At 50.3% G+C, this 14,450-nt stretch overlaps 1 long non-coding RNA gene across 1 annotated transcript; it reads right to left on the bottom strand.

Annotated features, from left to right (window-relative positions):
* Nucleotides 1-6,615: 6,615 nt before the first annotated feature.
* LOC106694580 lies at nucleotides 6,616-14,105 on the bottom strand. The gene is made up of 2 exons (XR_002826532.1): nucleotides 14,054-14,105; nucleotides 6,616-7,615 (listed from the first exon to the last, which is right to left on the bottom strand). It is a non-coding gene; the product is annotated as an uncharacterized LOC106694580 (long non-coding RNA).
* Between the last annotated feature and the right edge of the window lie 345 nt (nucleotides 14,106-14,450).

Below are 14,450 nucleotides of genomic sequence, written 5' to 3'. Positions count from 1 at the left end.
GCCTGTACGGTGCATGTCTCCCCCACACAGAACACATCCTGGGAATGGATGTGCAGAAGCGAATTTTGCCTGCGGGCGCCTGTGGTGCCGCCATCACAAGGGGCACCGCCTTGCCCTCGCGCGCTGAGACTGCCTAGCCCCCGCGAGTGGGGTGGCAGGCCCCTCCCGGGGGCCGTGAGGAAAGGGGACAGCACACTGCAGCGGGAGAAGGCAGATCACCCGCCGCACAGCCCGCACTCCCCCAGGCCCATGACGAAGCCTGACGGCACATGGCAAGTGACGGTGGGTTTCGGGGACCTGGATAAAGTGACTGTCCACCCGCAGTGCCGGCTGTAAGGGAGCTCACGGGCGCCTCACACTGGCGCTGCGTGGGACCGCTACGGGTGGATTTGGCAATGCTTTGCTTTCCACTGACATCGCCTCAGAGAGTCAAGAACAGTTTGCTTTTTAAAAAATATATATATATTTATTGATTTTTTTACAGAGAGGAAGGGAGAGGGATAGAGAGTTAGAAACACTGATGAGAGAAACATCGACCAGCTGCCTCCTGCACACCCCCCACTAGGGATGTGCCCATAACTAAGGCACATGCCCTTGACCGGAATCGAACCTGGGACCCTTCAGTCCGCAGGCCAATGCTCCATCCACTGAGCCAAACCGGTTAGGGCGCTTTTTAAAATATATATATATTTTTTTATTGATTTCAGAGAGGAAGGGAGAGGGAGAGGGAGATAGAATCATCAATGATAAGAGAGAATCAGTGATTGGCTGCCTCCTGCACACCCCCTACTGGGAATGGAGCCCACAACCCGGGCATGTGCCCTTGACCAGAATCGATCCCAGTCCAGAGGCAGAAGCTCTATTCACTGAGCCAAACTGGCCAGGGCCAGAACAGTTTGCTTTTTCATGGGAAAGTCGACAGTGGACTTCTGTCATTCTCCCGCAAGATATTTGCGCAGCCCTACCAACTGTCATGGTTGGTGGCACAAGATTTGCCACCTGGGCAAGCCTCCCACGGTGACAGTGTTCCATCATATTGATGGCATCGTGCTGGCCTCTGGCTCTCTTGCAGATTTGAACACAGCTGCCGGTATCCTACGGCAGGCTTTGGGCTCGTAGGGAGAGGCGGTGAACGACTGCAAGGTCCAGGGGTCTGGCTTGCTGTCAAATTCCTGGGAATTGCCTGGTCAGGTGAGACCAAGGTGAGCCCTGAAGTAGGCATTGACAGGTGCAGGTTATCCCCGGCCCACAGTGGTATTGGCAAGTGTTCATTCCCCACTTGGGGCAACATGGGACCGACTCCAAACGTATAGTGTGCTGGGCCAGCACAGCCTGAGGGGGTAGGGGTGGGGGGCGGTGAAGGATTAAAGAAAAGACAGACAAAGAGAATAAGCTGGGTCTAGGTGGATCTCCTGTGCCTGGCTGAGGCCACAGAGAGAGATCCAGAGGCAAACTGAGCCTTTATTTTATGGCCAGAGGTAAACAAGGTAGTGGTCACCATAGTTACAATGTTCTTGTGAGTTTCACTTGTTTTGCCAGCACTTGCTGCACCTCCCACGGCCCATTAGCTACCCAGATAGGATCTAGGGAGCGTCATAAGGTCAAGCCTAATTATGTTAAGAGGACTGTGCCCTCTAAGCTGGGACTTGTTTGTGGCTTTGCCAACCGGTCAGTCCGAGGCTTAACCCTATAGCTGCTCCCTACATCTCACCCTTCTTTTATTTTTAAGCTACTATAATGAAAGTAAAACTTAAACATTAAGGACAAAGCTCTGACTATTAAAACAATAACAAAACAATGCCAATGCAAAACCCAAACTACAGACATGTTAACATTTTAAAACTTGAACATCAAGAACAAAACTCTGGCTATTAAGACAATAACAAAACAATGCCAATGCAACACAACAATGAGAGAGAAATCAAATTACAGTAACATTTTCCTCCTAAATGAAAGTTTCTTTTGCTGATTTACTTAGAGTCCTTGGACGTGGCTGCGCAAGACTGGCAGCTAACCAATGCTAACATAGCCAGAAACGTGGTTGAGGGAGTAGCTTCCACTTCTTGCTTTACTACCATCTGCTGGGCCTCAGTTGTTAACTTCTTCAGCTGACCCCATGTTGACACCTCGGTCCCTTGCGTAGCCTTTGTCATCTTCCTTTTCCGTATTGCTGTCATCTGGGCAACTCTCAATCTTTTGAACGAAGGGACCAGGAGCTTCTCTGGGTCCATTGTGGTGACACACGTAATGCTCTGGTACCCAAATTGGCTGCACTGCTCCTTCTGGAAAGATACAAAACACAACCTCTTCCCCACATCATTACTAGATTGGGTAAAACTCTTGTCTGGTTTGTGCATCTTTCCACCGGGCTAAGTCAGCAGAGGCTATTGTACAGGAGGCCTGATGTCTTTCAGCTGCTGTACAACTCTCTGCATTGTAATTCAGAAAATTTAACCATAACATTCTTCTCCCCCTTTTTTGTTTTTATAGTTGCATTTTAAGAGTAGGACTGGCACTTTCCCCTATTGCCTGAGTCCTGATTTATCACCCCAGAAAGAGCTTGCCAATTCCGTGCTTCCCGGGGTGGCATGATAAAGGTTTACTGAGCTAGCTGGAAAGGCTGCAGTGGGGTCAAGGATAAGGACCCTACTGTCTGGTGGGACTGGGACTGGGACTGGCCCTGCTTGAAGTTTCCCTGCTTAGAGGCATTGGATTATCATCAACATCAGTCTTGGAGTGGCATTCATTTGCCCAATGCTTTCCTCTCCTGCATCCTGAACATAGTCCACGCTGCTTGTTTCCACTCCCTGTAGCCTGTTGACTTCTATTTCTAGCATTACAGTTTTTAGCAAAACACCACAGTTTGCCACAGTTTCTTTTTCTGTTGACCAGCAAGTAACATCTCCTTTAATGCGGCAGCTAATACTATTCTCCAAACATAGGCTGGTCCAATGTCAGCACAGACACAAATAGAATACTTCCATAATAAGTAGTCCCAAGGTGAGAGACAAGCCTTTGCGACAATATTAAGCCTCTGGTAATGGCCCACAATCTGTCTTAGTTCCCCTGCCACATTCGTCCATTCCCTTTCAGGAGTGGGCTCTAGGGAGTCCTGAATCAGGGACCACAGACTGAAAGTAGAGAGAGGAATTCTCCCTGGACCTTCAGCTATATAATGATCTCTAAGTTGCTTTCCTACCTCCTCCCATGTTTCTACATTTACCTTTCCTTCCTCAGGAAACCATGGGCAGGTTTTACTCACAAACTCCAACAAATCGAAAAGCTGTTGATACCTCACAGAACAGCCCCATGCTTGGAGCATAGCCTTAAGCATGGATACGTATAAATTCTTTTCCTGCGATCCTCCTCTTACTTTCTGCATGTGCTTCACTGGAACATCCTTTCACCTGACAACTGCAGTTCCCCCGAACTCAGGCCCCACATTGGGCGCCACATGTGCTGGGCCAGCTCAGCCTGAGGGGGGCGGCGAAGGATTAAAGAAAAGACAGACAAAGAGAATAAGCTGGGTCTAGGTGGATCTCCTGTGCCTGGCTGAGGCCACAGAGAGGGACCCAGAGGCAAGCTGAGCCTTTATTTTATGGCCAGAGATAAACAAGGTAGTGGTCACCATAGATACAATGTTCTTGTGAGTTTCACTTGTTTTTCCAGCACTTGCTGCACCTCCCACGGCCCATTAGCTACCCAGATAAGATCTAGGGAGCGTCATGAGGTCAAGCTTAATTATGCTAAGAGGGCTCTGCCCTCTAAGCTGGGACTCGTTTGTGGCTTTGCCAACAGGTCAGTCCAAGGCTTAACCCTATAGCTGCTCCCTACAGTATACGAGGCCTTTCTAGCTGTCCAGGGGGCAGTCGCCTAAGTGGGCAGAGAAGGGTACCCATCGGACTTTGGTCCCAGCGATGAAGGAAAGTGGGAGCCGATACTCTTGCTGAGAGACAGTTGGCAGCTATGTGTGCTGCCTTGCAGGCCTGTGTGATCAGCCCGTGTCGGGAGCAGCACAAACCCCACCTTTAGCAAAGTGGGGGCCTATCTGGAACAGAGGGCAGAGATGAATACCAGGCCCCTGTCATAAGAGTTACAGACCCCATGCTGGGACCTGTGATTATAAGACCATGTCAGAGGGTGAAACTCCCAGGGAGGAGGTACTTCCCAGTCCATTCCTAGAGGGTACGCCACCCCTCCCAGAGACCGTGTGGTACTCAGGACGGGTCTAGGAGGAGAACCCGGCTACATGGACTGCCATGGCTTTCCGTTTGGATACAGAAGAACTGTGGATCGATTCTGGTACTGGGCAAATGGCCAATGGGCTAAATTGCAAGCAGTCTGGATGGTTTGGACACAGAAGCCTGGCCCTGTGGCCATTGGAACAGACAGCGGGGCTGTCTTTAAGGGCTTCACTTTGTGGTTGCGGCAGTGGCACAAGCAGCAGTGGCTGATAGGACTTCATCCCATGTGGGGACAGGATATGGGGAAGGAGATATGGGAAGCAGGGACTTCCAAAGAGGCAGCAATACATGATTGAGTGGCCTCGACCGCTGCTCACCCCGGGAACGATGAGGCAGAGCCTCGGCAAAAGTCTGGAAGGTAGCACCTTTCCCCGAGGGTGGGGCTTGGTGGCTCCATCGGAAATTGGGGCCCATGAGACCACGGACAATGATGCAGGTGGCTAAGCCTTGGGGCCTGGCCCTATCCTGGGGGAAGCCCTCACTGCAGTATGAGGATGTCCCCGCTGTGCTCGGGCACACCCCCATCGATGCGGCCTCCAAGGGAAGGAGGGCCAAGTCCTCAGAGGGGTCCCCTGCAGCATTGGCAGGTGGGCTTCACTGGACCTCTCCCTCTGGACGGGTTTTAAGTATGACCTGAGGGCCAGCCTCCTCTTTGCTTACCCTATGAGGGAGGCCACCCAATGGACAGCTGTCCGAGGATTGGAACACTTGGGGGCCACCTACGGGTGACCCCTTAGCATAGCAAATGGTAATGAAACCCATTTCACAGGGAAAGAGGTACAGAGCTGGGCCAAGGCCAGGACTTAGCTCGATAATTTCACGTTCCAGATCATCCCCAAGCTGATGGGATGATTGAATGGTATAACATAACGGCCTGTTGGAAGACAAGCTCCACCCAGGGGTGGCCCACCCAGCCTAAAGGTTGGGCTGGAGATTGGATACGGCCCTCAGATTGCTGAATGAGCAGCCCAGGAGGACGGGCACCTCCCCCTTAGAGTTAATGATGTGGAGGTCTCCTCAGGCGCTGCACGTGCAGGTGAAAACAACAGATGAACGGCTGCACCCCAAAGTACGCTCATCTGGAACTTGGTTCCTGCCCACACCTGCCCAACTGTGCAAGTCCAAGCTGGAAAACACGGGAAACTTTGTTAAAGGGAACGTACGCTATTGCCCTCTGGCCAGTGCCCAGGTTTCCCATAGCTTCCCCTGTGACACCCCCATGCAGGGGGAGATCCCATGTGGTGTCACCGCCAGGTCACCCTCCGATTCCAGCCACAGTGCTGCTAGAGACGACACAGTTCCTGGCATCTTGCTGGAAGGCCATGATCTCCCTATGATGGTCTCAGTCTCTCTTTTGTCTCTTCGACCAGAGTGAGCTTGGCTAACAGCGTAGTGTCGTGAGCGCACACCTATGCTCGAGTGCATACTGTCTCCCATTGTTGTGTGTTGGGTGTGCACAGAGATTCCCCCAGGAGTGGCTGGCGGATTCCCATGGCGCATCCATCCGGCCGCCGCTGCCAATTGGACATGGTTAGCTGCTCAAGACTTTGGCAATGCCTCCTGGGACCCTGCACGCTGAGCCATTGAGACTCTGATCCAGCGGAATCATGGCAATACCGGCCCTTTATTGGCTATGCAGTTTGGAATGGATGGGGGTGGTTGTTAGGGGAACAAGTAGAATTAAGAGAACCTGCAGACGTGTGTGTGGAGCAGCAGCGACCCTGTAAGAATCGCATTGTTGGCTGGCTGCCTCCAGAGTTGTGCTATGACATAACCACTAATGTTGAGGTCCAGAAGCAGTGGAATAGAAAGCGTTATACCAGCACAAAACCTGTAGATATGATGGTCCCAGGACACTTATGGGTGTGTGGAAGGTATGGCTGGCCCTACCTCCCAGCGCATTGGGTGGGACGATGTACCTGGGGTTGGCCCTATATCCCCAGGTGAATCCTTAAGACTTTAGAAGAGATTCCCCATGATTGGGACTCAGTATACCACCGGTGGCATCGAGTTAAATGGACTCCCTGGTGGTTTTACCCATTAGCTGTAATCCTTCCTGCAGGAGGAGCAATTAAGATAGAATTAGAGCCGAAACTGGTTTGGCTCAGTGGATAGAGCATCAGCCTGTGGACTGAAAGGTCCCAGGTTCGATTCCGGGCAAGGGCATGTACCTGGGATGCGGGCACATCCCCAGTAGGAGATGTGCAGGAGGCAGCTGATCGATGTTTCTCTCTCATCGATGTTTCTAACTCTCTATCTCTCTCCCTTCCTCTCTGTAAAAAATCAATAAAATATATTTTTTTTAAAAAAGATAGAATTAGAAGTGACAGCCTTAGCCTGTTGCAGAAGACCAAAGAAATACCAAGCACGCTTCTTAGAGAAAGGGAGGGACCCTGTTTATTAACACTAATGGACTCCAGGAATAATTTCCAAATCAGAATGAAGCAACATGCAGAGGGCTTAACTTTTTATAACCTTCTGGGGTCTTTGTCTTGCAGATATGGTTCCGCCCCCTTTTGTGGGCTTACAGGAAGGCCCCCAGGTGTTGGGGGTCCCCAGGCCATATCCGATGATCTGTCCCGGGGCCGGTGATAACAACCCTCCCCTCCGCCCCAGGGCAGTGCATTGTTCACAGTTGTTATGACCTGACACGCCTTGTAAGACCAGTTTCCTCCTCATCCCCTCCCCCCCCACCACCCCTTGTTCCACAAACTTCTTTTTGCCTTGTGGAGCAACGACCATGGGATGTTATGGTGAACAGGGGTGATGACCGCTCTTAGCTACTTCCTGCTGGAAAGGGACGATGAGCAAGGGTTTAGCATACCGCTTCTTCCTCTCAGAGGGGTTTGTAGGGAGTTCTGGTTTCAGCAGGCAGGCAGAGGTAAGCAGTGGTCCCACACGCATAGAATGTTCCTGCAGGGGGTACCAGGGGTAGGTGGTGTTTTCAGCCTTGGGGGTAGAGTTGCATAGTTCATCTGGGAGATGACCTGTTGGATGTTGGCCCTGCATACTGCTGAAACAAATAGGAGCAACATTAGTTAGCTGCAAATTGGCTGTGACAGGTCCTATACAATACAATTCCCCTTCTCCCCCCATGTGCATTTGGTAGTAGAGTAGTAACATGCCACAGGCTGATAAGTATAGCTAACAAAAATCTGGCTTGATTGGGTTTTCTCGTGGACTACCTGGTCTAGCATATTTGGGTAGCGAGTTTCTAAGCAAGGAGCAAAGGATGGCATGACAAGGTGTAATCCAACAATTTATGATAAGGCCTTTGTTTCCTTGCTGTATGAGGAGCAGTAATTTTATGGTGCTTCTGTGTCCCAGCAAGAGCAGATGAGTTCTTCTCCTGGTGCTAGTCTCAGATTCCGCTGGCACTCATAAAAAGACAAAATAAGAATTATTAGATAAAACCAGTGATTATCCAAAAATACTAGAGCATGTTATGTTAGGAAGAAATAAGAAAGAAAGATTAGTGTTAGGGAGAATTCAGCAGGGTGTTATCTGAATTCCTTGGAGCAGGTTGCTTGGCCAGGTCTGCTGTTTTCTTGAGGGTGATCCACAGCGGGTGTTTCTGGTCAGAGGTCACCTTCTACTCAGACTGGATATCACTCAGCTGGTGGGCTGCCTTCACCCAGGAGTGGTGGATCCAGGTGTTTAGTCCTGCAACCTTAAGAGCTGTGGGGGTGGTTAATATGACTGGATAGGGTCCCTTCCAGGTAGGCTTGAGGGGCTCCTTTTTCCAATCCTTTACCCAAACCTGGTCTCCAGGTTTATAAGGATGTACAGCTGTTCTAGAGAGATGGGTAGTCGGTCATTAACCCACCTGTGGACCTCAAAGACAGTTTTTCCAAGTCCTTGTAGTTGTTTCTGGATTTCTAAGTTCCCTACAGTGGGGCCTTGACTTACGAGTTTAATTCATTCCGTGACGGAGCTCGTAACTCAAATTACTCGTATGTCAAATCATAAAGTGAACGAGTGAGACACGTGATGCTGGGCTGATGTTGTGGCATTCACTGTGACGTTCGCTGTGCCAACTAGCAGTGGGGTATCTGAAGCTGGCTCGTAACCCGAATTTTAGCTCACGACTCAAAGCAAAAAATCGGCCGAGAGACGGCTCGTATCTCAAAAAACTCGTTAGTCAGGACACTCGTAAGTCAAGGCCCCACTGTATTTCCCCCAAATCTCCCTTTGGCCGAATTAAGGGAGGGGGTCTACCGTATAGAATTTCAAAGGGAGAGAAACCTACCCTGGCCCTCGGGGCACAGCGTACCCGCAGGAGTACAAGAGGCAAGATATCTGTCCAGGGTAAGGTTGTCTCCTGGCATAGCTTAGCCATAGTCTCCTTTAGAGTCTGGTTCATGTGCTCCACTTTCCCTGAACTCTGAGGACTATAAGCTGTATGTAGATTCCATTTAATTCCTAAAGCCTTGGCTACCTATTGTACTAGTTCTGCTACAAAGGCTGCGTCATTATTACACCCTATGGTCAGAGGCATTCCATACCGTGGAATTATATCCTTCAGCAATGCCTTAGTGACTTCTCTCGCCTTTTCCGTGCGAGTGGGATATACCTCGACCCAACCTGAAAAGGTGCAAACAAAGACTAGCAGGTATTTATTCCCTCTGCTAGGCCCTATTTCTGTAAAATCTACTTCTAAGTCCTCAAAAGGAGCTTGCCCACAGCGCTGAACTCCTATTGGTCCCACAGGACCCTGTTTAGCATTGTTCTGAGCACAGAGGAGGCAACACTGAGAGACTGAGGCACACAAGGAGGGTAGATGGGCAATTAGGTAGTACCTGCCTAACAAAGCTTCTAGGGCAGCCTTTCCTAAATGAGTGAGTTCATGCTGCTGGAGGACTACCTTATGGGCTAACTGTTCTGGTACATAGACCCTATGATCTGGGAGTATCCACCAGCCTTCCTTTGTTCTCTTGCCCCCTTCTTTCTGGGCCCATTTCTCTTCCTGAGGAGTGTATTTCGGAAGTTCAGGTAATTCAGGGCCAACATGATCCGTGATGGTGCCACTTGTTCTTTAGCAGCCAGCTTGGCTGCAGTGTCAGCACACTGGTTTCCTTCTGACACTGAGTCTTTCCCCTTCTGGTGACCTTTGCAATGGATGACGGCTATTTCCTTAGGCTCCCAGACTGCTTCTAGTAACTTTAAAATCTCATTCTGATTTTTGATTCCTTTTCCTCCTGCTGTCAAGAGCCCCCTTTCCTTATATATGGCCCCATGAACATGCAGGGTAACAAAGGCATAGTGCGAGTCAGTGTAGATGTTGGCGCGCTTATTCTTCCTGAGTTCTAGGGCTCTTACTAGGGCCCAAAGTTCTGCCCTCTGCACTGACCATCCTTCAGGCAGGGTCTGTGCTTCAATTGTCTCAAAGTTTGATACCACTGCATATCTGGCTCATCTTTTTCCTTCATCTAAGAAGCTGCTGCCATCTGTGAACAATACCAAGTCCGAGTTTTGCAGGGGCCTATCCGTTAGATCTGGCCGGCTGGAATAAACCTCCTCTAGGACTTCCAGGCAATCATGCTCAGGGGCCCCCTCAGCAACGGGTAGAAAGGTGGCAGGATTAAGAGTTCTCACTGCTTCTAATCATACCCGCAGATTCTCACATAACAGCCCTTGATACTGAGTCATTCGAGCATGAGTCAGCAGAACTCCTAGGGCTACCCCGCTGTTCTCGTGAACAAAAAGATTAAAGTCTCGCGTCACATCTGGTAGCCCTAGTGCCGGGGCCTCAGTGAGCTTTGCCTTTATGGTGATGAAGGCTTTCTCCTGTTCAGGACCCCAGTCAATGGGTGCCTTCTCTTCTCCTCTTAAAGCTTCATGGAGAGGCTTGGCCAGGTCTGAAAACCCTGAGATCCAAATTTGACAGAATCCTGCCGCTCCCAGGAATTCCCGAATCTGCCGCTGGGTGCTAGGGACTGGGATGGCACATACTGCCTGCTTCCTTTCAGTCCCTAGCCTTCGTTTCCCATGGGTGATCCGAAGCCTAGATACTTGACTTCTTTCTGACAAATCTGTGCCTTTTTCTTAGACACCCGATAACCTGTTTCAGTTAGTAGTCTCAGAAGGGCTCGTGTCCCCTCCCAGCACTGAGCTCCTGTGGAGCTGGCCAGCAGGAGGTCGTCTACATACTGGAGTAGAACACACCCCAAGTCCTGTCCTGGGAACTTAGATCAGATGCTAGTGCTCCACTGAAAAGAGTAGGGGAGTTCTTGAACCCTTGTGGCAGTCTGGTCCAGGTGAACTGCTCCTTGGCCCCTGTAGTTGGGTTTTCTCATTGGAAAGCGAAGAGAGGCTGACTGGAAGGCACTAATCGAAGACAGAAAAAGGCATCTTTCAGATCTAGGCATGTAAACCATTCCGCCTCTGATGGGATGAGTCCCAGAAGAGTGTAGGGGTTCGGCAGTGCTGAATGCAGGGTTATAACAGCCTCATTAACAGCCCGTAGAACAGGGGTGGGCAAACTTTTTGACTCGAGGGCCACAATGGGTTCTTAAACTGGACCGGAGGGCCGGAACAAAAGCATGGATGGAGTGTTTGTGTGAACTAATATAAATTCAAAGTAAACATCATTACATAAGAGGGTACGGTCTTTTTTTTTTTTAGTTTTATTCATTTCAAACGGGCCGGATCCGGCCCTCGGGCCGTAGTTTGCCCATGGCTGCCGTAGACCCTGCACCGGGCGGTAGTCTTTAGTCCCAGGCTTTTTGACAATCAAGAGAGGCCTATTCCATGCAGACCTGCATCGTTTAACAAGTCCCCACTGAAGCAGCCGGTCTAAGTGAACCTGGATTCCTAGGTGTGCTTCCCTTGGAATTGAATATTGGTGGATTTTAACAGGCTGTGCCCCAGGCTTTAACTCGATTAGCACCGGGATGTGGTCCTTAGCCAGGCCTGGAGGATTCCCTTCTGCCCAGACCAGCGGGAATTCCTTCTCTAATTCAGGTTCTAATGGTGAGGCCTTTGTCTGGGGGTATAAAGTCTCCATTCTTCCTCCCTCAGCACTGCTAAGGACAGGATCATTGGGGAGGTCTCCTCACCTAGGCGAAGCTGTGCTGAGCCATCTGGAGCAAAAGTGATTTCTGCCCCCATTTTGGCTAAAAGGCCTCTACCCATTAGAGGCACTGGACAGTCTGGCAAGTACAGGAATTCATGAATTACTTGATGACCACCAAGTTGGCATCGGCGAGGGCAGCAGAATGGTATACGGGTCTGGTCCCCAGTAGCTCCTATAATGGTGACCTCCTTTCCTGAGAGAGGCGCTACTTTCTGAGTGACTACTGAGTGCTCAGCTCCCGTATCAACCATAAAATCCACAGTCTGGCCCCCAATTTTCATTCTGACCATGGGCTCATGGGGGCCTAGCTGAAGTGAGCCCGGTCTGTCCTAGTCGGAATCAGCCATTGCTAGCCCAATGAGACCTGCTTCAGGTGGCTCTGGTTGATAGCAACTGGGCAGAAAAGGGGGCCCAGTTTTCTTACTTTGCCGTTTGGGACATTCATTCTTCCAGTGTCTTGTTTCCTTACAACAGGCACACTGGTCTCATCTCAGGCTCACTCTTCCTTTTCCCCCTGGTCTGTATCCTTGCTGATCTGCCTGGGAGCCTGAGCCTCTAAAAGCCGCTGCTATTATATTGGCCCTTCTCCGTATTCTCTTTTCTTCCTCCTTCCTTGCTGCACTGTCTCGGTTGATGAAAACCTTGTTGGCTATCTCCAGCAGTTCAGTAGCATTCTTTCCTGTAAACCCTTCCAGTTTCTGTAATTTTCTCCTGATGTCAGGCTGGGCTTGGCCTACAAAAGCGGCATTTACCGTGGTTTGATTTTCTGGGGCCTCGGGTCTAAAGGGGGTGTAGATCCGGTATGCCTCACACAGTCTCTCATGGAAAGCTGCTGGACTTTCGTCAGGCTTCTTTAAAACCTCAGAGACTTTAGCCATGTTGGGGGGCTTCTTGTTGGTGACCCCCTGGAGGAAGGCCAGCTGATACCTTTCTAACCTGGTCTTTCCATCTTCTGAGTTCGGGTTCCAATCGAGTTCCTCATCTGGGAAGGCCTTCCTGGCCCATCTGTCTGTATCTAATATTCCTGCTGGGGCCTGAGTCTGGAGCCACTTCCGAGCCTGTGTTACTACTCTCATGTGCTCTTTAGTGTTAAAGAACGTGAAAAGGAGCTGCTTGCAGTCCACCCAGGGGGGCCTCTGGGTCTGGAAGATCGTTTCTAGGAGGTCTACCATGGCCTGGGGTTTTTCAGAATAAGCTGTGGTGTGATGTTTCCAGTTCAGAATGTCACTGGTGGTAAAGGGCTGATAATAACAGACTGGCCCTCCCTCCTGCAAGGTCCCATCTTCGCCAACTACTTTGGCACCACGGATCTCCCTGAGAGGCATCTGACCTGCTGGTTGTGGCCTAGGCCCTTGATTGGCTGAACGCAAGCACCGCCCAACTGGCTCTGGAGAGCCCAGTTGAGGAGAAACGGAAGGGGGCGGTGTTTCTGGACTTTTCAGACCAGCTGGGAAGCACTTGGTGCTGCCTGTGGCACATATGGAGATGGTAAAACTAGCGGGAGTTCCTCAGGGGGTCCTGGCAGAACAAGGGGTTGGGTTCCCTTCTGAGAGACCTGTTTCTCTTCTACTACTAAAACCTTACTGAACCAGACCCAAGGCGGCAAGGTTTGAGCAATTCCTAACCAGCTGTCTATGTAAGGGAACTGTGTTAGGTTGAAATTTTGGGTGTCCGGGGTCTGTCATGACTACATTCCAGACCACCCTGACCAGTCCTACATCTAAAGAGCCTTCCTGGGGCCAGCTGACCCCAAAAGCTGGCCATTCTAATTCACAGAATTTCCTCAGTGTTTGGGGTTCATTTTAATACCATAGTCCTCAATAAAACCCTTTTCAAAATTTTCCAACATGCAGTTGAGAACAGTGGGTTTACTTTGTCCCAACCCCATGATGATCGGTGGTGAGAGACAGACAAGGGTGCAGGGAAATTTACTAAAAGCCTGGAGGGTCTCCTTAAAGAAAAGATCCTTAATCAGCACAGGCAGGGGCAGGGTGGGTAAAATCTCTCCTCCCTGCAGAGCCCCTGAAAGTCCCAGCCAGCCAAAAGAGACAAGAAAAGCCGCAAATACCTTTAAATCTACCCCAGAATTCCAAAATTTCAACCTAACACAGCAAAATCACAGAGCAAATCAAAGCCCCTACTACACAAATGTGGACAGAAATTTTAATCAACTATCCCTTCGTGATAGAGAGCAAACGTCTCTGAGAAAACTAACTCAACAGCGTTGCTTGAGACTTTTGCAGACCATCACGGGTTCAGCCTTCAGTAAATCAAACGTTTTAACCAGATGAGCAAACAGAAAATCAAAGTAGCTTTCACTTTCACACAGACCAGTTAATCAGCAGATAATTATGCCAAGACAGACAAACATCCGTACTCACACTCTCTCAGACTAACCCAGACTGGAGCTGAGCAGATAATGCCCAACTCCCCAGATGGGCATTGGGGCATTCCCGGCACCCACGCCCCAGAACAGAATTCTCGACCGACGTCTCAGTGAGAACCTACCAGAGGAGTTAAGGCTGCATCCAGCCCCCTTCTTGGTAGCAAATTGGCTAGTCCCACACACAAACAAACAGAAGAGTGAACCCATAATTCCTTAATCGAATCTGAATTCACTCACCTCCGGAGTACTGATTCCTGATTTACCTGATGAAGTCCTATGACTTCCGGGAGGTGATCAAGCTCCCCCTTCCACTCACTGGGAGTGGGCCTGACTGACTGGGGCTCCTACCTTACTGATTCTGTCCACAGGTCCAGAGGTGTCCGTCCACTTAGCAGCGCACGCCTTCTGTAGGCCTGTCCCGTGCCCCCGGGCCCCAAACTCCATCCACTCACCGGAGGCAAGAGCCAAACGCTGTTAGCTTCTTGGTCAGGGAACCAAATGTTGCAGAAGACCAAAGAAATACCAAGCACGCTTCCTAAAGAAAGGGAGGGACCCCGTTTATTAACACTAGTGGACTCGGGGAATAATTTCCAAATCAGAGTGAGTAACACGCAGAAGGCTTCACATTTTATAAACTTCTGGGGTCTTTGTCTTGCAGATATGGTTCCGCCTCCTTTTGTGGGCTTACAGGAAGGCCCCCAGGTGTTGGGGGTCCCCAGGCCAATATCTGATGATCTGTCCTGGG

Source organism: Myotis lucifugus, unplaced genomic scaffold, assembly GCF_000147115.1.
Source record: "Myotis lucifugus unplaced genomic scaffold, Myoluc2.0 scaffold_521, whole genome shotgun sequence".
NCBI lineage: Eukaryota > Metazoa > Chordata > Mammalia > Chiroptera > Vespertilionidae > Myotis > Myotis lucifugus.
Note: the sequence above shows the minus strand (reverse complement) of the source record. Positions and strands in the feature narration are given on the sequence as shown.